Source organism: Eriocheir sinensis, chromosome 19 (genome assembly GCF_024679095.1).
Source record: "Eriocheir sinensis breed Jianghai 21 chromosome 19, ASM2467909v1, whole genome shotgun sequence".
In the NCBI taxonomy this organism is placed as follows: Eukaryota; Metazoa; Arthropoda; class Malacostraca; order Decapoda; family Varunidae; genus Eriocheir; species Eriocheir sinensis.
In genome coordinates this window covers 255,001-282,500 of record NC_066527.1, presented here as the reverse complement: position 1 = coordinate 282,500, position 27,500 = coordinate 255,001, and the positions used below count along the sequence as shown (strand labels likewise).

At 47.7% G+C, this 27,500-nt stretch overlaps 1 protein-coding gene and 1 non-coding gene across 3 annotated transcripts in view; one reads left to right on the top strand and one right to left on the bottom strand.

Annotated features, from left to right (window-relative positions):
• LOC127000475 (cell adhesion molecule 4-like) overlaps positions 1-27,500 on the bottom strand; it is a 127,047-nt gene that overhangs the window by 30,676 nt on the left and 68,871 nt on the right. The gene's annotated exons all lie outside the window — the stretch shown is intronic.
• Trnag-ccc (transfer RNA glycine (anticodon CCC)) lies at positions 7,497-7,570 on the top strand. The gene has a single exon. It is a non-coding gene; the product is annotated as a tRNA-Gly (tRNA).

The following is a 27,500-nucleotide window of genomic DNA, read 5'->3' as shown; positions in this document are numbered from 1 at the left end:
GCCACTTTCACAGCTCGCCACGACGGATTAGTAAGTTCCCGAACCAGTACCAAAGACTTCGAATATTGCTTCTATAGTGTTCGGGATTCATATTTAAGTATAAAAATTTGAGGGAATAATACTGGACATCTCTTGTGTATCTGGTCTTTAGCAAAAAACTCACCATTATGGGTTGTATGGGAATGTATAGCTTGGTTCTGGTTGTTACAAAGACACGGTGGTGGAGTGTGGAATTAACTATTAGTCGTGATGTGAGGTTCTTAGACGTGATTTTTTTTACAGCAAAGGAAGCAGTTCAAGGGCAAAAAAAAAGAAGACCGAAAAGCCCGCTAATCCCTGCTCCTATACAAAAAAAGCATAGAGGAGTTGCCAAAAGAGAGGTCAATTTCGGGAGGAGACGTGTACGCCGCACTTGGAGACAAAGGAAAGGCCGATAGCCCACGGAAAGCACCATTTGCAGCTCCTCGAGAAAACCAGAGAAAAGTTTTGTTGATCGTGACTTCTTGGCATTTCGCGAACCTTACAGAAGTTGAAAACCCGAGTCCGCATCCCGTCAACAGCTGATTTTGATGGATGTGTGTGTGTGTGTGTGTGTGTGTGTGTGTGTGTGTGTGTGTATGTGTGTGTGTGTGTGTGTCAAAAAAAACAAAAAAATAGAGCCTTAATATGCAAAAGAAAATAATATGAATACTAAAACACGATATTAAAGTTTGACAAAAAAAATAAAGATCGGATTATGAGATGTGTGGAAAGAACATATAGTGTGTGTGTGTGTGTGTGTGTGTGTGTGTGTGTGTGTGTGTGTGAAGGGCAATGAGACCACCGCAGCGTCTCAAAAGCTAACGAACATGGACTTTGCCTCCCTTCTCTCTCTCTCTCGTTGGCGGGGTCATGAGTCGGCCGCAGTGTCATGTCCCGAGTCCTGCCAATCATCTCAGGCAGTTCTTGGCAGCCCGGCGGAGCACCCCACGACCCCTGCCGCTCCCCCTCGTCCTCCTACCTCCAGTCAGAAATCCTCGGCCCTCCAGCGGCAGCGTTCACCCTATCGGACTAATGTTACGTTTCCGCCTGAAGACGCTTTGCTCCGCCTCGAAAATATAAGAAAAAGGAAGGAAGGTAAAGCTGGTTCGCCGTGAAACTGAATCATCCACATGACTCGCTTACGTTATGCAGTGACAGGGCAGGGTTTAGCTCGGGGCGCTAGGCAAAATTTCATAATAAACTTCAGTCTCTCTCTCTCTCTCTCTCTCTCTCTCTCTCTCTCTCTCTCTCTCTCTCTCTCTCTCTCTCTCTCTCTCTCTCTCTCTCTCTCTCTCTCTCTCTCTCTCTCTCTCTCTCTCTCTCTCTCTCTCTCTCTCTCTCTCTCCCAAAGCTCTTTGCTACAACATTCCTCTCCTCTCTCACTATCGCACTCTCTCTCTCTCTCTCTCTCTCTCTCTCTCTCTCTCTCTCTCTCTCTCTCTCGTTTTAAACCCACATCGAATGGCTGAGTTGCCTCGGTATTCAGCTCAGAGAAGGCCATTCTGGGTCGGGCCGAGCGGGGATGAGCCGAAGCCTTGGCAGCGGGCCGGGGTGTTGGTGGGGAGATGATCAACAAACACAGGACTCGGCGTATTCCAGGAGGCTCGGCGGCCAGACGTAGATTGGACGAGTTTTGGCCGTGAGTAAGGATTATTATGGATATTCCGCAGAGAGAGAGAGAGAGAGAGAGAGAGAGAGAATGAATGTGTTGGGTCAAGCAAAGAGAACGGAAGAGAGATAGAGATTGAGAGGAGAGAGAGAAATTGAGGAGGGAGAGGGAGGCGTGAAGGACGAGCAAGGGAGGAGGAGGAGGAAAAAAGAGAGAGAGAGAGAGAGAGAGAGAGAGAGAGAGAGAGAGAGGCGGTAGGTACTCCATCAAGTTAATCCAAACAGACCGGCAACAGTGTGGGGCATTGCACATGTGATCCACGACCCTCGCGGCCCCAACACCTGATAGCCGCGACAATTACCATGCAGGCGATCCATCCACGCGCGGGCAGCCTGCAGGGGCGGTATTCTCTCAGACGCTTCCACCTCCAGCACCAGCTATTTCCAAAGGTCGAAAAGGAGATTAGTCGGGTTTTCATGACGTTTTTTTCACTTTTATGGTAGAGGAGAAGGGTCACTACCACCAGGGTCATCAAATTACCCCTGGAAATGCCACAAACGCCTACGAAAGACACATTCTCGTATTCCTTCGCCCTCAACTACATATCTGCAAAGTTAGTTCCACTTTCCCACTGCCTTATGCGCTACCAAGATTTTGCTTCTCTTCTCCCTGAACCCTGATTTACCCAAGTCGTAAGTTTCTCCCGCTGTCCTCGCGTAGATAATCACCCTTATAGCCCGGAGTAGGAAAAAGGGTCATACATTAGCGCCAGGAGTGACAGGAGGGATATAAGGCCGTCATACAAGAATGGCCCAAGTAAAAAGTTCACCCCACCTCATGTCTCTTATATCTTGTAGCAGGAAAAAGGCTCATGCATCACCGCGGAGGCAGGCGGGAAGGAAGGAGGTAAGCCCGTAATACAAGGGTGGTACAGCCCAAAAGTCTTCCTGGCGCCGTGTCGTTCCGGAGTTTTCTAAATGTTGATAACCCGCCGCCGATACGCGCCCTCAAGTCCTGAAGAGAGATCGTTGTTGTAATGAGTCAGGAAAGCACCTGCAGAGCTTGTCGCAAAGTTTGCAAATATTTTTCGTGAGGCGGCGTGTTGGAAGACAACGCTGGTCTGTTTTGAGGCAGAGGAAAAGAAGGAGCAGGAGGGAGAAGGAAGGAAGAGAAACGAGGAGACAGGAGGAGGGGACAACCTTGGTCTGTTTGAAGAAGGAGAAAAGGGAGCAGGCACGAAGGGAGCGAAGGGAGGAGAAACTGGGAAGGAACAGGATATGAAGGGCAATGGGACGAGGAGGAGGAGGTGTGTGAGCAGCAGCACGGACTAAAACAAATACGATCACTCGGAGCCTGGCAGAGGAGGTTTTGATCAGTGTTTACCCAGAGTTAGCGGGGCGCGTCGGGAGCGTATACCGCGGCGCCACACAGACCCAGACCGGCAACAAAAACACGGTGAGCAGGGCGGCAGGGAAAACACGGCGCTGCCGGCGATTGGTCACATCAAAGAAATCCCAGTCACGTTATTCACATTCCGGCGCTCCGACACTTGCTGGGGGAATAAAAATAATTGTTACCTCCCTCCCCTGGCGGCAGAGCGGCGCCATTCTTCCGCACAGCAGTGAGCTGCACCAAGCAGGCGAGGGAATAACTTTCTCGATCACCACCTCAGGGAATTCCTAACCAGGAATGACATTGGAGCAGGAGCGGCGGCGAGGCATTGGCGGCAGAAACCCTTTGCATGCCGACGAGGCGGGAGGCGGGAACATGCACCCGGGAGACACGGGGCCAGGGGGGCGGTGCACCTGTGGGCAAGGCTCTGTTGACGGGGCAAGGCTGCAGCAAGCATGTTCCTGGGGCGGGGGACGGTGCTACTGTGGCCAGGCCGGGGCACCCATCACGGGGTAAGGCTGCAGCAAATTTGTCCCCGGGGCGGGTCGCGGTGCTTCTGTAGCCTGGCCGGGGCACCCATCACGGAGCAAGGCTGCAGCAAATTTGTCCCCGGGGCGGGGGGCGGTGCTTCTGTAGCCTGGCCGGGGCACCCATCACGGGGCAAGGCTGCAGCAAATTTGTCCCCAGGGCGTTGGGGGGGCGACGTACCTGTGGTCAGGCCGGGATACCCATTGACGGGGCAAGGCTGCAGCAAATATATCCCCGGGGGCACCGGGGTGGAGGGGCTCGGCCTCGCCGGACCATCCGTTGACTGTGCGTCCAGAATTTCTGTGGGAGTCCACAGGCGGGGACGAGCGGTGGCCATTACTGGGCAGGATGGACGCTGAACGAAGCTGTCACTGGCGGGGGAGGGGGAGGGGATCCGGAAAAAGGGGCGCACATGGCCGGCCGCCAGGAAACGCTGACAGGTAGATGTGTTGTTAGCTAGAAAAAAAAAAAAAAATCTCAATAAAGGAAAATCCAGACAAAAACTCTGCCTCGAGGGGATTTTATAGACCGATTTTTTTCTGAATGCAACAAAAATGGAAATAGTGTATTTTACAAAATAAAGTGAATGCCTCAAACTGTTGGCAGTGGACAGCGGAGGGCAACACAACACACAGAGGAGTGAGGGCGGCCTGGGCGGCAGAATGGAGCCTCGGCCTGCAGCCACACCCGGAACCCTAGCTGTGCGCCACTCAATGGAGGGACTCGCAGCATTTTTCTTTTTTTATCTTTTTTTTGTCGTGGAAGGAGGTGAACCGAAGGCAAAAAAATAGGAAAGGAAAAGCTCGCAACACGCTGCTCGCACAAATAGACGGTAGGGGAAGATGCCCAAGAGTGATCAATTTTGGTGAGCGAGCTGTCGTGATGGTCCCTCTTGAAGGAGTAAACGTCAAGGAAACGAAGAAATACAAGCGAGGGTAGGCAGTTACAGAGCCTGCCCGCGTCTCATGTTTCATTACATAGGTCTGAGAACATGGAAGTATTTTTTTCGTGCGTTCACACTCTTTACTTCAAACAGTGAGGCAAACGCACGTGTTCCCGGTAGAAAGGAAGCGCTAGACCTGCCAACTTCGGGAAGGTAGCTGCAAAATATACACGTTTCCGCTTGGCCAGAGGCGGTAGAAGCGAAAATCCAGCCACTCTTGACGACTCACACGAATAAAAATACATGAGAGGAAAATGAAAATGTCTTAGTCTCCCGGGAAGGCGCCTGACAAGCCTGAGACGTTCCTAGTACGCAGGAGAAACACAGGACGTATTAACTTTGCGAAGCGAGCCGAAGAGACGTTCCCGCGTGGCCAAGTTGGCACAGGTGGAAAATCCATTCCCGTTGAGAAATCACACGCATAAAAAAGAAGGAAAAGGAAAAAATGGCGCCCTGCAAACGACGGCTTTTATGGCGGCCGAAAATTTGGGCGACGCAGACGACGAAGAGGGTAACGGCAGCCCCCACAGCCGCTTGATTTTTCAGTCCCATCTTAGTCCCCATCAAACCCCCTTCAAGTCCCTATGCCCCTCTGTTCCCAGCGACCCTTCAGCCACATTAGCCCCATTCAGTCCCTTCGTCCCATCAGTCCTCTGCTTGTTGGGTTTTCAGTGACGTTCAAAATGTTGTAGTTGTTGTTGTTGATGTTGTTGTTTGTGATGGTGGTGGTGATGGTGGTGATGGTGGTGGGTGGTGGTGTTGGTGGTGATGATGGGGTCTATGTTATAAAGTTGCAGTATCTCCAATGGGGTACAATATTTTCTGCTCCTCCTCCTCCTCCTCCTCCTCCTCCTCCTCCTCTCCTTCTTCTTCTTCGTCTTCGTCCTCGTCTTCTTCTTCTTTTTCTTCTTCTTCTTCTTCTTTTTCTTCTTCTTCTTCCTCCGCCTCCTCCTCCTCCTCCCCCTCCTTAATTTCCTCTTTCTTTTTCTCGTTTTTCTTCTTTTATTCACTGGGCTCTTTTTTCCTCCCAATTACTTATATCATTTTCTCCCCTCCTCCTCCTCCTCCTCCTCCTCTTCTTCTTCTTCTTCTTCTTCTTCTTCTTCTTCTTCTTCTTCTTCTTCTTCTTCTTCTTCTTCTTCTTCTTCCTCCTCCTCCATTACACGCGCCAACTTCTCGCCGTGATCAGGTACGTAATAATAAACTTGCTGAACTGAGTTAGCGGCGGAGGCAGTCAGCTGAGAGGCGACTGGGCCCCCTCTCTCCTCCCCTCCCCTCCCCTCCCCTGCTTCCCTTCCCCCTGTCACCTCTTGCTACGGTATAAACACCCCCTTCCCTTCCCTTCCTTCTCCTTTTAACCCATCCCAACACTGAATCTACCCTTCCCTTTCACTCCCCCCATCATTTACCAACCCGGCATAAACACCCCCTTCCCTTCCTTCTCCCTTCAACCCACCCCAACACTGAAACTACCCTTCCCTTTCACTCCCCCCATCATTTGCTAACCCTTCCCCATCTCCCCTTCCTCTCCCTACGGCATAAACACCCCATTCCCTTCTCTTCCTACTCTCCTGCTCCCCTTCAACCCACCCCATCATGCTATTCCCATCACCCTTTTGCAGCTTTAAATCTACCCTTCCCCTTCTCCCACCCCATCATTAACCAACCTTTCCCATCGCCCTTTCCTCCCCTTCACCCCTGCCATCGTTACCTACCTTCCCATCGCCCCAGCCTCCCCCTCCACCCCGGCCATCGTTAACGTCCCATTCCCATTGCCCCTTCCCTTTCACCCACCCCATCATTAACCAACCCTTCCCATCGCCCCTTCCTCCCCCTCCACCTATGCAGCCATCGTTACCTGCCTACCCATTCGCCCCTTCCTCCCTCGCCTCATATTTAACCCATATAGCAGATCGAGAGGCCAGTTTGGATCAAGGGGAGCGGGGATATGCGCTATCTCCGCCGGCCCTGTTTCCCTTTATCTACATCCCTTTCCATGTATTACTAACCCGCCTCGCTTCCCCTGTCCCTCGTCGCTCTTTCCGCTGCTGCCTTTCATGTCCGCAACTGGGTTATATTCTTGCTCAGCGGAGGACGAGAGTGACTGGTGTGGTGTGGACTGTCCTGCATGTGTGCGGTTGAGGCCGCCGCACTGTGAGAGAGTATAGAGGAAGGCGAGGAAGTGGAGTTTCATGTGCAGCACTGTGTTGTGTGATCATGTTCTTGCTCAGCCTTGGCCGAGAGTGGCTGTGGTATTGTGCCAGGTGTGGATGTGAGTGGCTGTGGTATTGTGCCGTGTGTGGATGTGAGTGGCTGTGGTATTGTGCCGTGTGTGGATGTGAGTGGCTGTGGTATTGTGCCGTGTGTGGATGTGAGTGGCTGTGGTGTGCTGTTGAGGCCACTGCAGTGTTACAGTGGAGGAAGGCGAGGAGTTAGAGCACTGTGTTGTATGATCATGTTCTTGCTCAGCCTTAGACGAGAGTGGCTGTTGTATTGTGCCGTGTGTGAATGAGGGACTGTGGTATTGTCCCGTGTGCTGTTGAGGCCGCCGCAGTGTGACAGAGTGGAGGAAGGCGAGGAGTTGGAGTCTTACGTATAGCACTGTGTTGTATGGTAATATTCTTGCTCAGCGATGGGCGAGAGTGGCGGTGGTATTGTGCCGCGTGTGTTGATCCCGCCGTGCGAGGTAATGGGGCGAGGTAGGGAGTTGGATAAGGCAAAGAATATTACATTTTGCGCTGAGCTCGACGCTGCTAAACCACGAGGGTATCGAGTAAGGAGCTGCTCGTCATATTGTACTTTGTCACCACTAACTGAACTGAATTAATAATATTTCATGGCTCCCACACCCACATTTGGTAAGGCTTTGGTAGAAGTTGTGTTAGTGTGAGCCTGGTGATATTTGACAAGGCTTCTCCCCCATGAACGTGAAAAACTCACGAGAACCTGACTAATCTCCTTTGTGGCCTTTGGAAATGTTTGCTGTGAGAAACGAAAGCGTCTGGCCCGGTAGCTCAGTGGATAGAGCGTCTGCCTCCCAACCAGAAGGACCGGGGTTCGATTCCCCGGGCGGGTGAAGATAAGTTGGGTTTATCTTTCACGTGTCGCCCCTGTTAACCTAGTAGTGAGTAGGTAAGCGACGTAAGGCGAGGAGTTGTGACCTCGTTGTCGCGGTTTGTTGTGTGTGAGTGGTTTCAGTCCTACCCAAAGATCGGTACTATGAGCTCTGAGCTCCTTCCGTAGGGGAACGGCTGGCTGTCTGACCCGCAGCAGACCAAGAGGTAAATTACGCGCCTTAGTGGTAGGCGGACAGGGGATGGCGGACCGCGTATTCCCTGTCTTTCTACTGGTATGTGTCACCCACTCTTGAACAGGGAAGGTTACGTTAGGTTAGGTTAGATTAGATTAGATTAAGTACGGTTTAGTTGGGGGTAGGTTGGGTAATTTTGAGTAGGAATCACAATGAAAGTATTTGCCAAAACACCCCCTGGTTAGTGTCGAAGCTACAGCCGAGCGCCTTAACTCTGGGACCACATACCCGTGAACCTACAGAAACACTCATTAGAACCTTACTGATCTCCTTTTCGGCCCTTGGAAATAGTTGACATGCGAGGTGGAAGCGTTTAAGAATACCGACCATTTTCTCATCAATGTTTTCTGTGTTGATTGGGAATATGGTGTGTGGCGGGCCGCGTTCCTTACTCCAGACATGGTTTCCACAGGTCGTGGCGCCCCGTAAAACCCGTGTGCGTGCCTCTGATGTGATTACCCGCGTGTGACAGACCGCCATGTACTGGGTAATGGTCATTCATATTGCTAAATCAATGTTCATAATGTTATTCCTTTATTACCAGCACGGGCGTTGGCCTATATAATCCTCTTAATCCTCTGAGTGTGTAGCCGCTGATGTTATAACATTTTTTTTGTGTGTGTGAGTTCTCGCCCGATTTCTTACTAAAAAAAAAATCATATCAGGTCATGTTGAATCGATGTGGAGGTGAGGGGTGGTGGTGGAGGCTGTGGTGGTGAGGAGTGGAGACAGTGGTGGTGGTGGTGGTGGTGGTAGTAGTGGTACTGACGCAATCCTCAACGATCTCAAGCCTCATTTCAAGTTTAATACCATCTATCTATTAATCTATCTATCTTAAAGCCCGTCTTTCTAAACATCGCGTCGCCCAAGCTCACATATTTTGACAAGGCTTTCGCAGGAGTTTAGTGCATTTCCAGGAGTAGTTTTATAACCCAGGTGGTAGTTTGACCCTTTTCTGTACCATTTACGTGAAGAAAAAAAACACTCATGAAAACCCGATTCTTCTCCTTATCGGACTTTGGAAATCGTTGATGTGAGAGGCGGAAGCGTCTGAAAATACCGACCCTGGGACCATATTGTTCTCAAACGCTCCTCCGCATAAACACACATTAGACAAGGATTTCGTAGGGGTTTCGTGCAATTCCAGGGATAGTTTTTTTTTTACAGCTAAAAAAACAGCTCAAGGGCAACAACAACAACAACAAAAAAAAGGTGTAAATAAAAGCCCGCTGAAAGAAAAAGCCCGCAACCCTTTTCTGTACTATGAACGTGAAAAAAACTCATGAACTCCCGATTCTTCTCCTTTTCGGCTTTTGGAAATCGCTGACGTGCATGAGAGGCTGAAAAAGCGTCTAAAAATACCGCCCTGTGTCTATGCGTGAGTGGCGCCTGACGCTGCGAGGCGCCGAGCTTCGTGATGCAATAAAGTTCCTCGCGATGAAATTAAAAAAATATTCAGACACTCGCGTCGGAATCTCGCGCCTGAAAATGTCAAGAGGGCGGCGGCGGGGGCGGTGGTGATGGTGGTGGTGGTGGTGAGGATGGAAGTGGTGGCGGCAGTGATGGTGGTGGTAATGGTGAAGATAGAAAATGTGGCGGCAGTGATGGTGGTGGTGGTGGTGGAGCGGAGTGATAGCAATGGAGGGAACGGTTGTATATGGTGGCGGTGGAACGGGAGGATAGCAATGGAGGGAGCGGTTGTATATGGTGGCGGTGGTGGTGGTGGTGGTGGAGATGGATAGATTGATGGAAACAGCAGTGGAGTTGATGATAGTTATGGTGGCGGTGTTGGACAGATATATGGAAACAACAGTGGAGTTGATGATAGTTATGGTGGTGGTGTTGGACAGATATATGGAAACAGCAGTGGAGTTGATGATAGTTATGGTGGCGGTGGTGTTGGACAGATATATGGAAACAGCAGTGGAGTTGATGATAGTTATGGTGGCGGTGGTGTTGGACAGATTGATGGAAACAGCAGTGGAGTTGATGATAGTTATGGTGGTGGTGTTGGACAGATATATGGAAACAACAGTGGAGTTGATGATAGTTATGGTGGCGGTGGTGTTGGACAGATATATGGAAACAGCAGTGGAGTTGATGATAGTTATGGTGGCGGTGGTGTTGGACAGATATATGGAAACAGCAGTGGAGTTGATGATAGTTATGGTGGTGGTGTTGGACAGATATATGGAAACAGCAGTGGAGTTGATGATAGTTATGGTGGTGGTGTTGGACAGATATATGGAAACAACAGTGGAGTTGATGATAGTTATGGTGGCGGTGGTGTTGGACAGATATATGGAAACAACAGTGGAGTTGATGATAGTTATGGTGGTGGTGTTGGACAGATATATGGAAACAGCAGTGGAGTTGATGATAGTTATGGTGGCGGTGGTGTTGGACAGATTGATGGAAACAACAGTGGAGTTGATGATAGTTATGGTGGTGGTGTTGGACAGATATATGGAAACAGCAGTGGAGTTGATGATAGTTATGGTGGCGGTGGTGTTGGACAGATTGATGGAAACAACAGTGGAGTTGATGATAGTTATGGTGGCGGTGGTGTTGGACAGATTGATGGAAACAGCAGTGGAGTTGATGATAGTTATGGTGGCGGTGGTGTTGGACAGATTGATGGAAACAACAGTGGAGTTGATGATAGTTATGGTGGTGGTGTTGGACAGATATATGGAAACAGCAGTGGAGTTGATGATAGTTATGGTGGCGGTGGTGTTGGACAGATTGATGGAAACAGCAGTGGAGTTGATGATAGTTATGGTGGTGGTGTTGGACAGATATATGGAAACAACAGTGGAGTTGATGATAGTTATGGTGGTGGTGTTGGACAGATATATGGAAACAGCAGTGGAGTTGATGATAGTTATGGTGGCGGTGGTGTTGGACAGATTGATGGAAACAACAGTGGAGTTGATGATAGTTATGGTGGCGGTGGTGTTGGACAGATTGATGGAAACAGCAGTGGAGTTGATGATAGTTATGGTGGCGGTGTTGGACAGATATATGGAAACAACAGTGGAGTTGATGATAGTTATGGTGGTGGTGGTGTTGGACAGATTGATGGAAACAGCAGTGGAGTTGATGATAGTTATGGTGGTGGTGGTGTTGGACAGATTGATGGAAACAGCAGTGGAGTTGATGATAGTTATGGTGGCGGTGTTGGACAGATATATGGAAACAACAGTGGAGTTGATGATAGTTATGGTGGTGGTGTTGGACAGATTGATGGAAACAGCAGTGGAGTTGATGATAGTTATGGTGGCGGTGGTGTTGGACAGATTGATGGAAACAGCAGTGGAGTTGATGATAGTTATGGTGGTGGTGGTGGACAGAGATTGAAACAACAGTGGAGTTGATGATAGTTATGGTGGCGGTGTTGGACAGAGATTGAAACAACAGTGGAGTTGATGATAGTTATGATGGCGGTGTTGGACAGATAGATGGAAACAGCAGTGGAGTTGATGATAGTTATGGTGGCGGTGTTGGACAGATAGATGGAAACAACAGTGGAGTTGATGATAGTTATGATGGCGGTGTTGGACAGATAGATGGAAACAGCAGTGGAGTTGATGATAGTTATGGTGGTGGTGGTGGACAGAGATTGAAACAACAGTGGAGTTGATGATAGTTATGATGGCGGTGTTGGACAGATAGATGGAAACAGCAGTGGAGTTGATTGTAGGATGGTGGTGGTGGTGGCGGTGGTGGTGATGGTAGCTACTCAACTCAACCCTCGACACACCACCGCCTCTCTCTGCCTCTCTGCGCCCCGCCCCACGACCGATCACTCTTCCCTCAGCATAACTAGGCCACAGAACGTCCAGCCCCGGTCCTCTCCTACGCGGCTCCCCTCCAGCTGTGTCCCTTACCCAAGCGCCCCTCACGCCGCAGTGCTTCACGTCCCTTTAATCCTCTTCCTCCCCCAACAAAAGCTAAAAATAAAAAGAGAGTCCCACACAGTTGAAAATTCACGCCTCTCACTCAGCCCGTGTTGGTACGCCGGCCCGTGGAGAGCGGCGGCGGCGCCCTAGCTCGGTATTCTCAGACGCTTCCACCTCTCACGTCAGCTATTTCCAAAGGCCGAATAGGGCTAGGTGATTGATCGGGTTTTCAGGAGTGTGCTTTCACGTTCATGGTACAGAAGAAGGGTCACACTACCACCAGGGTCATAAAGTACCTCTGGAAATGCCCAAAACTCCTGCGAAATCGTCAAATGTGTGTAAGTTCAAGGGTCAAACTACCACCAGGGTCATAAAACTACCTCTGGAAATGCCCAAAACTCCTAGGAAATCCTTGTCAAATGTGATAGTGTATATGTGTGTGTGTGTGTGTGTGTGTGTGTGTGTGTGTGTGTGTGTGTGTGTTTGAGAATATGGTCCCAAGCCTCTCCCAGAACCCCGCCCGCTGAGGCAGACCCGCGGCCAAGGGTACGCCACGCCTTCTCATTGTACTATGGTTGAAATGAGGCTTGAGATCGTTGAGGGTTGTGTCACTACTAGCACCAACGCCGCCTCCACCTTCACCCCCTCCCAACCTTTTCCACCACCACCACCACCACATACTAAGATTGAAATAGGCTTTCCTAGAAGCTTAAGCATTTCCAGGGGTAGCCTTATGACCCTTCTAGTAGTTTGACGCTTCCTTTGTACCATAAGCCTAAGAAAATACTCATTGGAACCCGACTGATCTCCTTTTCGGCCTTTGGAAGATGTGAAAGGCACCGAAGCACACATGTTTGTCAAAGCTTTCGTAGGAGGTTTGGGCATTCCAGGGGTAGCGCTATGTCCCTTCTGGTGGTTTGATCCTTCTTCTGTATCATGAGCCTAAAAAAACACTCATTAGAACCCGACTGACCACCTCTTCGGACTTAGGAAATAGTTAAGGTGAAAGACACCCAAGCACACCCATTTACCAAAGCTTTCGTAGTAGATTTGGGCATTTCTAGGCGTAGTTTTATGACCCTTCTGGTGGTTTGATCCTTCTTCTGTATCATGAGCCAAAAAAAGACATTCATTAGAACCCGACTGATCACCTTTTCGGCCTTGGGAAATAGTTAAGGTGAAAGGCGCCCAAGCACACATATTTACCAAGGCTTTCGTAGGAGATTTGGGCATTTCCAGGGGTAGTTGTATGACCCCGCTGGTAGTTTATATCATGAGCCTAAGAAAACATTCATTCGAACCCGATTGATTTTCTTTGCGTTTAGAAATAGTCGATGTGAGAGGTGGTGGCGTCTGACAATACCGAACCTTCCTCTCTCTTCTCTCGCTCTGGGATTGGCGAGATTTCCGGGTCAAAATTCGTCGTCTCAGCAGCGTGGCGTCCCGTGCATAAATCTTCGACGCTCCACGGCCCGGGGTGATCCGTCGAGGCGGGGCACGAGTCCTTTGTTCTCGCCTGATACGAATTCATTCCGATTTCCACAGCAAAAACAACGTTGGATTAGGTGCGAAGGGAGAGGCGGCGAGATTGTTTTCGACTCCTTTTGTGACTCCTTTTTTTTCCCCGTCCGTGTTGACTTTAGTGGAATCTGCGGAAAATGAAGAAGCAAAGGAAGGAGTGAAGAGTGTTTTGAGATCGTTAATATATTCTCTATTTCTCTCTTTTTCTCAGTTTCGCATTCTCTCTCTCTCTCTCTCTCTCTCTCTCTCTCTCTCTCTCTCTCTCTCTCTCTCACACACACACACACACACACACACACACACACACACACACATTTCATCGATCATCGGAAAAGAGTATAAAGATAGGAGCTCTTGACTCTTCGTTAAAAGAGGGATAAGAAAGTTTCCAGTAATTGTTCGCGGGAAATGGATCGGCGCGGTTCGGCTCACCACCATCCATACTTTACCATAAAGAGTTTGGGGTTGGTTTAAAGAAGTTAGACGTAAAGGAGTGACGGGAGGAGGGAAGGTGGAAGGGAGAGAATGTTTTAGAGTAGAAAGGGAGGGAATGGATCGGTGCGAGTCGGTCCACCATCATACCTTGCCATAAAGCGTTTGGGGTTGGTTTAAAGAAGTTAGACGTAAAGGAGTGACGGGAGGAGGGAAGGTGGAAAGGAGAGAATGTTTTAGAGTAGAAAGGGAGGGAATGGATCGGTGCGAGTCGGCCCACCACCTTACCTCACCATAAAAAATTTGGGTTATTTCCTCGTAATGGCGAAGGATAAAGAAGTTAGAAATAAAAGGAAGGGGATGAGGGAAGATGAAAGGGAGGGGATGTTCAAGATGGAAGAGTGGAAAGAGAGGGAGAAAGGAAGGGGAAGGTAATGATGGAGTCGGGGAGGTGGAAAAGGGATGGAATAGGAAAGATAATGGAAGGAAGGAGGAGGGGAAAGGTGGAATAGGAGGAGGAGGAAGAGAAAGAAAATAATGATAAAGAAGAAAAGAAAAGAGAGGAGGAAAGAGCAGAAAGGGAGAGAACAGAGAAGCCGGAGGATCATTAAAAACAAAGAAGAAGAAAAAGAAGAGAAAAAAGAAAAGAAAGAGAGGAAGAAAGAGCAGACAGGGAGAGAACAGAGAAGCCGGAGAATCAGTAAAAACAAAGAATAAGAAAAAGAAGAGAAGTAAATAAGAAAAAAATTATAAAGAAGAAAAGAAAGGGAGGAAGAAAGAGAAGACAGGGAAGGGAGGTAACAGAGAAGCCGGAGGATCAGTAAAAACAAAAATGAAGAAAGAGAAGTAAATAAGAAAAAATGATAAAGAAGAAAAGAAAGGGAGGAAGAAAGAGAAGACAGGGAAGGGAGGTAACAGAGAAGCCGGAGGATCAGTAAAAACAAAAATGAAGAAAGAGAAGTAAATAAGAAAAAATGATAAAGAAGAAAAGAAAGGGAGGAGGGAAGAATAGAATAAGGAAGGAACAGGAAAGGCGGAGAAAAATCAGTAAAAAGAAGATTGAGGCCAAAGAAGAAGAAACACATTAATATCACCCACTGTGTTTTTGGTGGTCCAAGTGATGGTTATGGAACATTGAATTTTAGTGTTTACGGCGGGAGTAATGTCACCATCTATCTCTCTTACGTGGTGAGCCTCGGAGGAGCGGCTGCGAGGAACGAGCCAGGAATTAATAAAGTCTCCACGCGGGAACAACACGTCACAAACAACACTATTATGGCGGCCAGATTTCTTGGGTTGGTGTTGTTATTGGACGCTTCCGCCCCTTACATCAACTACCACCAGGGAGATCAGTCGGGTTATAATGAGTGTTTTTCTGGGTTCACCGTGCAGAAGAAGGGTCTTAAAACTACCCATGCTTCAGATTTCTTAGGTTGGTGTTGTTATTGGACGCTTCCGCCCCTTACATCAACTATTTCCAAAGGCCAAAAGAGAGATCAGTCGGGCTATAATGAGTGTTTTTCTGGGTTCACCGTGCAGAAGAAGGGTCATAAAACTACCCATGCTTCAGATTTCTTAGGTTGGTGTTGTTATTGGACGCTTCCGTCCCTTACATCAACTATTTCCAAAGGCCAAAAGGGAGATCAGTCGGGTTATAATGAGTGTTTTTCTGGGTTCACCGTACAGAAGAAGGGTCTTAAAACTACCCATGCTTCAGATTTCTTAGGTTGGTGTTGTTATTGGACGCTTCCGCCCCTTACATCAACTATTTCCAAAGGCCAAAAGGGAGATCAGTCGGGTTATAATGAGTGTTTTTCTGGGTTCACCGTGCAGAAGAAAGGTCTTAAAACTACCCATGCTTCAGATTTCTTAGGTTGGTGTTGTTATACGCATTCGCCCCTTACATCAACTATTTTCAAAGGCCAAAAGGGAGATCAGTCGGGTTATAATGAGAGTTTTTCTGGGTTCACCGTACAGAAGAAGGGTCTTAAAACCACCCATGTTCAGATTTCTTGGGTTGGTGTTGTTATTGGACGCTTCCGCCCCTTACATCAACTATTTTCAAAGGCCAAAAGGGAGATCAGTCGGGTTATAATGAGTGTTTTTCTGGGTTCACCGTGCAGAAGAAGGGTCTTAAAACCACCCATATTTCAGATTTCTTGGGTTGGTGTTGTTATTAGACGCTTCCACCCCTTACATCAACTATTTTCAAAGGCCAAAAGGGAGATCAGTCGGGTTATAATGAGTGTTTTTCTGGGTTCACCGTACAGAAGAAGGGTCATAAAACCACCCATATTTCAGATTTCTTGGGTTGGTGTTGTTATTAGACGCTTCCGTCCCTTACATCAACTATTTCCAAAGGCCAAAAGGGAGATCAGTCGGGTTATAATGAGTGTTTTTCTGGGTTCACCGTACAGAAGAAGGGTCTTAAAACCACCCATATTTCAGATTTCTTGGGTTGGTGTTGTTATTGGACGCTTCCGCCCCTTACATCAACTATTTCCAAAGGCCAAAAGGGAGATCAGTCGGGCTCTCATGAGTGTTTTTCTGGGTTCACCGTACAGAAGAAAGGTCTTAAAACTACCCATGCTTCAGATTTCTTAGGTTGGTGTTGTTATACGCATTCGCCCCTTACATCAACTAGTTTCAAAGGCAAAAAGGAGATCAGTCGGGTTATAATGAGTGTTGTTTTGGGTTCACCGTACAGAAGAAGGGTCATAAAACCACCCATGCTTCAGATTTCTTAGATTGGTGTTGTTGCACACATTCGCCCCTCGCCAACTATTTCCAAAGGCCAAAAAGGAGGTCAGTCGGGTTATAATGAGTGTTTTCTGTGTTCATGGTACAGAAGAAGGGTTCAACTACCACCAGGGTCATAAAACTACCCCCTGGGAATGCCCATAACTCCTACGAAAACTCAGTCAAATATGTGTTTACTACTGTGTATGTTCCTGGACTCGTAAATATGAGAAAAAAACATTATTCAGTCATGTTCATGCACCCTGTAATCCTCAACAGCACAGTAACACCTATTCTTTCCTATTCCTTCTCTTCGCACTACCCCGAGTTCTTGCGTATTTTCCTGGCTCGTAAATATGGCAGGAAACATCAACTCCTGTTCTGTATTTACTATTATTGTCATTATTCAGTCATGTTCATGCACCCTGTAATCCTCAACAGCACAGTAACACCTATTCTTTCCTATTCCTTCTCTTCGCACTACCCCGAGTTCTTGCGTATTTTCCTGGCTCGTAAATATGGCAGGAAATATCAACTCCTGTTCTGTATTTACTATTATTGTCATTATTCAGTCATGTTCATGCACTCTTTAATCATCAACAGCACAGTAACACCTATTCTTTCCTATTCCTTCGCACTACCCCGAGTTCTTGCGTATTTTCCTGGCTCGTAAATATGGCAGGAAACATCAACTCCTGTTATGTATTTACTATTATTGTCATTAGTCAGTCATGTTCTTGCACTCTTTAATCATCAACAGTACAGTAACACCTATTCTTTCCTATTCCTTCTCTTCGCACTACCCCGAGTTCTTGCGTATTTTCCTGGCTCGTAAATATGGCAGGAAGCATCAACTCCTGTTCTGTATTTACTATTATTGTCATTATTCTCTCATGTTCATGCACTCTTTAATCATCAACAGCGGAGTATTCCTTCTCTTCGTAATGCCCCGAGTTCTTGCGTCTGTTCCTGCCTCGTAAATATGCAAGGAAACGTTATTCAGTTACGTTCATCTATAATTCCTTGTTCTATAATCATCAAGAGCACAGTAACATCTATTCCCTCCTGTTCCTACTTTTCATACTGCCCCGAGTTCCTGTGTCTGTTCCTGGTTCGTAAATATGCAAGGAAGCGTTATTCAGTCACGTTCATCTACTTTACAATCATTACCAGCACAGTGACGATTATTCCTTCTCTTCGTAAAGTCCCGAGTTCTTGCGTATGTTCCGGGCTCGTAAATATGGCAGGAAACATCGGCTCGCGAGACTGAGAACAGACTGGCGGAATTCATTGTGTTCCGCCTCGTTTTTCCTGGCCGCGTGGCGCTCGACGATGTTTTATGGACGTGTAATTCAGTTTTATTTCCCCGGTTCATAAGTGACTTGCGGCGCCTGGCTCGTGGAGGAGGGAAGGAAGGGAGGAGGGGAGGGAGGTGGCGGTGCGTTGGGTGAGGGATGGAGAGATTAAGGAAGGTGGGAAGGGAAGGTAAGGGAATAGGATAGGTGGACTGAAGAAGGAAGGGAAAGATGGGATGGGAGGAGGAAGGGAAAGGTGTTGAGAAAGGGAATAGGAGAAGGAAGGGAAAGGAGATGAGAGATTAAGGAAGGTGGGAAGGGAAGGTAAGGGAATAGGATAGGTGGACTGAAGAAGGAAGGGAAAGATGGGATGGGAGGAGGAAGGGAAAGGTGTTGAGAAAGGGAATAGGAGAAGGAAACGAAAGGAGATGAGAGATTAAGGAAGGTGAGAAGGGGAGGGAAGAGGAAAGGATAAAGGAATGGAAGGAGGAAGGGAAAGGTGGAACAAAAGGAAGGAAGGAAATAAGAGAGGTGGAAAAGGGAGGGAATTGGAGGAGGAAGGGAAAAGGGATGACTGAATAGGGAGGGTAGAAAGGGGAAGGAGTTGGAAAATTTGGAATATAAAAAGGAAGATAGAAAGAGAATAAAGGAACAGGAAAAATGGAAAGGGGAGGAAGTAGGAAGGGTAGAGAAATGGGAAGGAAAAGAAGAGGAAGAAATGGAAATAAAGATAATAAGAGGAAGGATGGTAAAGGAAGACAAGAAAGACGTGTAAAGGAAGGAAGAAGAAGGGAGAAGCAGGGAAGAGGAAACGGATGAGGAGGGGGGAAGAAAGGAAGGAAGGAAGGAAGGAAGGGAGGGAGGGAGGGAGGGAAGAGAGAATGAAGATGTAGATGGAGGAATGGAAGCTTACGAAGGAGGGAGGGAAGGAAGGAAGGGAGAGAGGGAAGAGAGAATGAAGATGTAGATGGAGGAATGGAAGCTTACGAAGGAGGGAGGGAAGGAAGGAAGGAAGGGAGAGAGGGAAGAGAGAATGAAGATGTAGATGGAGGAATGGAAGCTTACGAAGGAGGGAGGGAAGGAAGGAAGGAAGGGAGAGAGGGAAGAGAGAATGAAGATGTAGATGGAGGAATGGAAGCTTACGAAGGAGGGAAGGAAGGAAGGGAGAGAGGGAAGAGAGAATGAAGATGTAGATGGAGGAATGGAAGCTTACGAAGGAGGGAGGGAAGGAAGGAAGGAAAGAAAGAAGGGAGGAGGTGAAGAAGGGAACAGAATGGCGTGGGCAGTAAGTGTGTGTGTGTGTGTGTGTGTGTGTGCGTGTGTATGTGTGTGTGTGTGTGTTAAGTGTCTTATTATTAAAGGGACGAGGTGCAAAGTACAGAGAGAGAGAGAGAGAGAGAGAGAATCATGAACACTAATGCATGGATAAAAGTTTTCACACACACACACACACACACACACACACACACACACACGCGCATACGTCAGTCTCTCTCTCTCTCTCTCTCCTACCTCTTTAAACTTCCATTCTTCCTCTCTCTCTCCATCACGCTTCCCTCCTTCCTCCCTCCCTTCCCTCCATCTCTCCCGGACCCAACATTATCACCCATTATCCCATTATCTTCCCTCCTCCTCCTCCTCTTCCTCTTCCTCCTCCTCCTCCTCCTCCTCCTGCCCTTCATTTCACCACCTCACTTTGTTCCTGTCACATAACTTCATCACTGCTCTTCCCTTCCCTTCCCTTCCCCTCCTCCCCTTCCCTTCCCCTCCCCCTTCCCTCCCCTTCTCTTTCCCCTCAAGTTCCCCATCTCGACTTTAATCCTCTCCTGCTCTTCCCCTTCAGTTTCCCATCCATTTTTATCATGTCCTGCTTTACTTACTTATCCCTTCTCTCTCTCTCTCTCTCTCTCTCTCTCTCTCTCTCTCTCTCAGCATCCTTTTTCTTCTGTCATCTCCCATCATCATTATCTTTCCTCATCTCCATCACTCCAGCATCTTATCTCTTTATCCTTATCTTGTCATCACACTCTCTCATTATCTATCTATTTATCTGTCTAACTATCTATCTCCCTTCTCCTTAGTATTCTCCTCCTCCTCCTTTCATCTTCCAGCCTCATTTTCTCTTTCCATCCCCTTAATTTTTGCATCTTATCTCTATCCTTCTTTTATCAGTGCTCTCTCTTCTAAGCATACACTTTCTAATGCTTCCTCCCACAGCCTCCCTCTCTCTCTCTCCCTCTCTCTGTCTATCCTCTATCCTTCTTTTATCAGTGCTCTCTCTTCTAAGCATACACTTTCTAATGCTTCCTCCCACAGCCTCCCTCTCTCTCCCTCTCTCTGGCTATCCTCTATCCTTCTTTTATCAGTGCTCTCTCTTCTAAGCATACACTTTCTAATGCTTCCTCCCACAGCCTCCCTCTCTCTCTATTTCATCGCCGCCACGGGGAACGATGCCGCCAAGGGACTGATTGCATTATTCTGTTATTGTTTTGGTAGCTTCGCGTCATGAATAAATTATAGGCATGCTTGTGTGTGTGTGTGTGTGTGTGTGTGTGTGTGTGTGTGTGTGTGTGTGTGTTTGAAGCAGTTCCCGCGCTTCGCTTCCACGGAACATTTTTTTTACTCGTTGGAAGTAAAGAAAGAAAGAAGGAAAGAAAGAAAGAAAATGAGTGTTCCCAGTACATTGACAGTGTGTGGTGGTTGCAAGGGGCGGGAGGACACACACACACACACACACACACACACACACACACACACACACACACACACACACACACACACACACACACACACACACACACACACACACACACACACACACACATCGTTAGAATGAATTTGTTTGCATTTTCAAGACGGTTTTTTTCCCTTTTATTTTCATCATGCGAAGAGAGGCAATTAAGACTAAATGAGCCTGTGTTTCGATTTTCAAGACAGCCTTTATTGGGATTTTATTTATGGCATTTATTGAACGGTATAGAAAAGAAAAGGAAGAAAATCGGAAAGGTGGAAAAGAAAGGGAATAGGAGGAGGAAGGGGAAGGGAAGAGGAAAGGACCCGCGAGAGCCAACGCCAAAACGGTCTCTTGCCAATCCGTTTTCACTATAATGCAAATGCGAATGTACTTAAGGAAGGGGGAAGCGGAAGGCAAATTACTGGTTCCGCGCGTTGACCGACGGGGCGCTGGTAGTCTCCGTTCATCCCTGTGTATCCCTGTGTGTTATTAGCGGGGATTAAGCCTGCTCGTGGGGAACTGCGGGCCACGGCAGAGGTCCATCAATTTAAGTTGATGTCGGGAGTTCGGTGAGTCAGGGAGATGAAAAATGGCTGCAGATTCTTCGATGATCTCTATCTTTACGGTATTAATCTCCGTGAAGGTACAAATCACCCCTAATTGCTAGCAGTGACAAATAGAAGAAGATAAAATACCGCATCTGTCCGTGGATATTGCGATAAGTCCAGGAATTCGAGAGAGACCGAAAGCCTTTGTCCCATCGCTCGGTGTCGACAAGGGTGGCGGCGGCGAGGGGCAGAAAACGCGGCTTTGTAAGGAGTGATGAGGTAATTAAGCGATGATAAAGACTTCGAGGGAGTGTGAAAGTGGCGGCAGGGCGATCATGGCGACAAGAATGGCGGCGAGATGACTCTGGCGATGCTGTTGGGGTGATGGCGGCGTGAGAGAGAGAGAGAGAGAGAGAGAGAGAGAGAGAGAGAGAGAGAGAGAGAGAGAGAGAGAGAGAGAGAGAGAGAAAATGATGAAAAAAGGGAAAATAAGAGGACGAAAAAAGGAAAGAGGAAAAAAGAGGAAGAGAAAAGAGAAAAAGAGGAGAGAAAGAGAAAAAGAGGAAGAGAAAAAGGAAAAAATGGAGAGAGAGAGAGAGAGAGAGAGAGAGAGAGAGAGAGAGAGAGAGAGAGAGAGAGAGAGATCCTGACAAAGCTTTGCGGGCACTTTATACGATGTGAGACTTGTAATAAAATTTAATCTGGAAAACGTTGCGGATAAAAGATTGGCGATGTAAACTTGAAGAACTTGGACGACAACGTGATAAAATACCTTGTCGAGCCGGAGACGGATGGTTTTGGACGGTGTTAGTGCGAGTCTCTTTCTGTGTGTCTCTTCCCGCAGTTAAATCGTGGACACACACACACACACACACACAAAAAAAAAAAAATAATAACAATAATAATAAATAAATAAATAAATAAATAAAATAAATAAATAAATAAATAAATAAGAAAAATAAATAGACTGAAATGATACTCACGCACATATATACATACACTCACGCACATACATATACTAACACACACACACACACACACACACACACACACACACACACACACACACACACACACACACACACACACACACACCCACACACACATGCACACACACACACACACACACACAATCCCCCCTTCATACACACACACAAATATTTTCCCCCCCCCCCACACACACACACAGACTCTTTCCCCCCCTCCCCCCCCACACACACCGCCCCTGTATCCCCCCACCCCCTCCCCCAGTTTAAGCTCCGCCACTCGTCCGTCCCTCACACAATTCCGGCCGAGGTCACACATGGAGAGGTTCGGTAAATAATAATAGAAGACTGTAATATGAATGCCGGCGGAGTGCGTGCGTCGCGTTGGGTTGGGTGGCGCTCCCGGGTCATCCCATCACGGCGGCACCATGGCGGAATGAGGCACTTAGGCGGAAGGGCGCTGTTGTTGTTGTTGTTGTTGTTGTTGTTGTTTGATTGCGAGGTATATTTTTTCTATGTCATTGGTTTGCGCACATTCTCCTCATGCGATGCCTAACAACACACACACACACACACACACACACACACACACACACACACACACACACACACACACTCCAGAAAAGTATTGAGAAAGAATATAATATCCCTAATACACCTCTTTGAACACACACACACACACACACACACACACACACACACACACACGGAAAACATCAGCACGCCCCGGGTCACTTAATGTAATTAGTTCATTTCTTTCCATGGCTGTTTGGGGCCAGGAAGTGACGCCCCAAAGAGGACTTGGCACTTTATCTCCAACGCTACGGACCAAGACGAATGCCAAGCGGAGAGGGCGAGGGACAGGATGAGATGGAACAGGGGCGGCATTCTCAGGCGCTTCCTCCTGTCGCATCAACTCTTTCCAAAGGCCGAAAAGGAGATCAGTCTGGTTCTAATGAGTGTGTTTTTAGGTTCGTGGTATAGAAGGAGGGTCAGGCAACCACCGGGGTCATAAAACTACTCGTGGAAATGCCTGTAACTCCTACGAAAGCCTGGTGAAATGTGTGCCGTAGCGCTGAAGGGTTTAAGAATATTGACCCTGCAGCGCAGTGCGTCTCTGCAGGCCATATTCTTAAACATTTCGGCGCCCAGAATACACATTTGACAAGGCTTCCGTAGGAGTTTTGGGCATTTGCAGAGGTAGCTTTATGACCCCAGTGGTAGTTCGATCATTCCTGTGTGCCATGAATCTTCAGAAACACTGATTAGAACCCGACTGATCTCCTTTTCGGCCTTTAGAAATAGTTGGAGTGAGAGGCGGAAGCTTCTGAGAATACCGACGTACAGCTCTTAGGGAATGGAAGACCAATCTGCCTATCGTGAAGAGACGCAACGACTTATCACTTAGCGTTCTTTGGTGGGCGTCAGGTTCGCATTACATAAAACAAAATGAGGAACAGGCTCTCGCGTCTCTACAGCTTTTAGGGAAAGGAAGAGCGCAATCTACATGACGTGAAGGGATGCAACGGTCACTCCCGGGGCGTTCTGTGATGGGCGTCACGTTCGCACTAAATAGTTAAAGCCGTCGTGGGAAGTGCCGCGCGGCCTCCCTTCATCCCGCGTAATGTTGAGTCATGAGAGGAAGTGTCCGGCAAAAAATCTCATTACCTCCGTTGACGGTTTGCGGCAGGAAAGGGAAGGGCGGGCGGCTGACACACACACACACACACACACACACACACACACACACACACACAGAGAGAGAGAGAGAGAGAGAGAGAGAGAGAGAGAGAGAGAGAGAGAGAGAGAGAGAGAGAGAGAGAGAGAGAGACACACACACACACACACACACACAGCGAGAGAGAGAGAGAGAGAGAGAGAGAGAGAGAGAGAGAGAGAGAGAGAGAGAGAGCGTTGTTATGAATATTGGTTCGCACCGTGGCCTAAACATGACGCCGTGCACGTGTCCTCATTTTGCGCGAAATTACTCCCCGCGTTACACGAGAATGTATTGAAAAAAGCGCCGAAAATGAGGCTTAAACCTGAACCAGCGCGTCAGGTTTTGTATGTGTTAATGTTATTGTTGGAATTAAGGATTAAACCTGAACCAGCGCGTTAGGTTTTGTATATGTTAATGTTATTGTTGGAAATAAGGATTAAACCTGAACCAACGCGCCGCTTTTTCCGTGTTTCTATTCTATTCGTGCACGGCGAGAGCGTCAACACGACCCTCACTTCAATGGAGACATCGGCGTGGAGGGGAGCGAGGCGCGGCGGGCGGCTGATGGATGAGCCATAATGCGAGGATCGGCGTGACGGCCAGGAGAGCGAGATTCAATATCCAGGGTCCAAGGGAGTCAGCGGTGAGGCTCGGCGAGGCGGCGGGGAGGGCACGGCGAGGAGGACAGAATCAGGCGGTGATCAGAAGCGGCGGGCGAGGGGAAGCACACCGAGAAATATTGGCTGCCGTGACGGTGGCTGTAGCTCATCTTTTGGCGTGATATTTTTGTGCAGTGGTGAACGAGTGCGTCTGAAGGGCCGCGGAGAGGCTGAGGGCCCCCGCCACCCCGCCGAGGAGGCCCTTGGGCGGGAGCGGCTGCGCCAAGGGTCCTCTCCAAGTGAAAAGCGTCCTGGGTAAACACGTAAAAGATTTGCTCGTCGTCGCCGCTGCTGCTGCCTCGTCTGGTTCGGGAAGTGGCGCTCAGAGGCGTACCCGGCGGGCGGACGTCCACGGTGATAAAGGAGGAGGAAAAATAAGGTGAAAATAAGGAATGTGACGTATATGAATTTTTATGAACACGGCGAACGGAACGCGGAGGGAATACAGAACCTCATACCTATAGATAAAGAAGGACGAGAGAGGGAGTGAGATAGAACGAAAAATGAATGGAATAAACCTAAGGGAAAAATAAGGAATGTGACGTATATGAATTTTTATGAACTGAGCGAACGGAACGCGGCGATAATACACAACTTCATACCTATAGATAAAGAAGAGAGAGAGAGAGAGAGAGAGAGAGAGAGAGAGAGAGAGAGAGAGAGAGAGACACACACACACACACACACACACACACACATGAAAAATGAATGGAAAATAAATGTGACGTATATGAATTTTTATGAACAGGGCGAACGGAACGTGGAGAGAATACGGAACTTCATACCTGTAGAGGAGAGAGAGGGAGAGGAGGAGGAGGAGGAGCAGGAGGAAACATGGAATAAGGAGTGGACGAGGCTACCTGCTTTAGTTTAAGGTGTTTGCGGCATCTTTATCAGCTCCTCGTATTGATTGCCTGCAGATACGCACGACGGCCCGGGGAGGAAAAGAATAATTAAATGCAGATGACACGCGCGCATATCTATTGCGTGTGCCCCAAACTTTGCTTCCTCCTTCTCCTCCTCCTCCTCCTCTTCGTCGTCATCATCGTCATCATCATCTTACTATTACTACCACCACCACCACCACCACTACTACTACTACTACTACTACTACTACTACTACTACTGTATCCTCCTCCTCCTCCTCCTCCTCCTCTTCCTTTTTTTGTCAGTACATTTGTGGCGAGGATGGAATGAAATAATAATAATGATAATAATAATAATAATAATAATAATAATAATAATAATAATAATAATAATAATAATAATAATAATAATAATAATGGCATATTTCTACCCCTTTATCGCTCTCTCTCTCTCTCTCTCTCTCTCTCTCTCTCTCTCTCTCTCTCTCTCTCTCTCTCTCTTAACTTCTTTCTCGTCGTTTCTCCATACTTCCTTAAGAGAGAGAGAGAGAGAGAGAGAGAGAGAGAGAGAGAGAGAGAGAGAGAGAGAGAGAGAGAAATATTATAGATTTATGGTTCCACTTAGTCTGTCATCAACTATATTATTGACAGTAAATATCTACCCAAGGGATCGACCGCCCGCGTATAGACAGTCTGCGTATTGATAATTGACGAATGTACTTATTGAGTAGCCCATTGTTGAGGAGGAGGAGAAGGAGGAGGAAGAAGAAAAAGAAGAAAAGAAGAGGAAGGAGGAGGAGGAGGAATAGCAGAAGGCGAAGGAGGAATAAGGAAAGGAAAAGAAGGGGAAACAGATGAATATATTAAAAGATCGAGAAGAAGGAAGATGAAAGAAGAAGAAAAAAAGAAGAAAGAAAAAATGAAAGCAAGCAAGCAAGCCTGGAAGAATAGATTGAAAGTATAAGAGAAAGAAAGAAGGAGGAGGAGGAGGAGGAGGAGGAGGGAAGAGAAAGTGGAGGTCTGGTAAACAGGAGAATGGGAAAGAGAAGTAATGTTGAGGAGGAGGAGGAGGAGGAGGAGGAGGAGGAGGAGGAGGATAAAGGAAGTGGAAAAGTCCGGTAAATAGGAGTATGTGAAAGACAACTAATGTAAAGGAAAATAGGGAGGAGGAGGAGGAGGAGGAGGAGGAGGAGGAGGAGGATTAAGGGAAAGGAAACGCAGAGTTCTTGTAAGCAGGAAGAGGATGAGGAAGAGGAGTAATGGGAGAAAAACGGGGAGGGGAAGCGGAGGAGGAGGAAGGGAACAGGGGCTTTGAAAGTTTAATATTAATGGAAAGAGTTTGCGACGTCCTCGAAACCCTGGATGTCGAAACATGTAGTCAACGAAAAACACTGGACATCCCAAGCCTTAATCAGAGGACGGGGGCAAAATGCCGACAGGGAAAGCAAAAACACTGGAAGACGGAGACAAAATAGAGAAAGAAAGTGGAAAATAGTGAAAAAAAAGCAAATAGTGGAGGAAGACAGACATTGCAAGCCCTAATCAGAGGAGGGAGGCTAAATTCCGACTGGGAAAACAAAAACACTGGAAGACGGAAACAAAATACTTGAAAAAAAAAAACACTGGAGGAAGGCAGACATCAAGCCCCTAATCAGAATTCTGGTTGAGACAAAATTCCGACCATAGAAAACAAAAACCGAAGGCGAAGACAAAATACTGAAAAAAGGACAGTGGAGGTATGTTTAGGTTAGTAGGTTGTCTGTCAGACATAGACACAGAATATTAACTTGGAGAGGCGTGTCAATGCCTTTGGTACCAGGTGCCTTCGCAAGATCATGGGGTATCGCTGGAATGACTTCGTGTCGAACCAGTGAAGCTGAATCGAGGTCCGTCAGCAGCTTAGTCCGTGAACGTCAACTCCGACTGTATGGGCACATGGCATGCCTCCCGGACGTCGATCCTGCTCACACGGTTGTTTCTATACGAGACAACTATGAGTGGAGGAGACCAAGGGGATGTCCACATAACTCACTGTTGGAGCACGCAGACGATCCTGCCGCGAGGGACTTGGGATGGGCAGGGCAGCTGCGTGGGTGCTTGCTTGGGTAGACTGCCAGGAGTTTGGGCGGCTCGTGAGTGAGGCGAAACTCCCCCAGGCGTATTTTTTATTTTTTTCTTACAGCTTAGGAAGCAGCTAAAAAAAAAAGCCAGAAAAAGTATTCTCCCCATTACTTAGATAGGTTAGGTATATATATATATATATATATATATATATATATATATATATATATATAT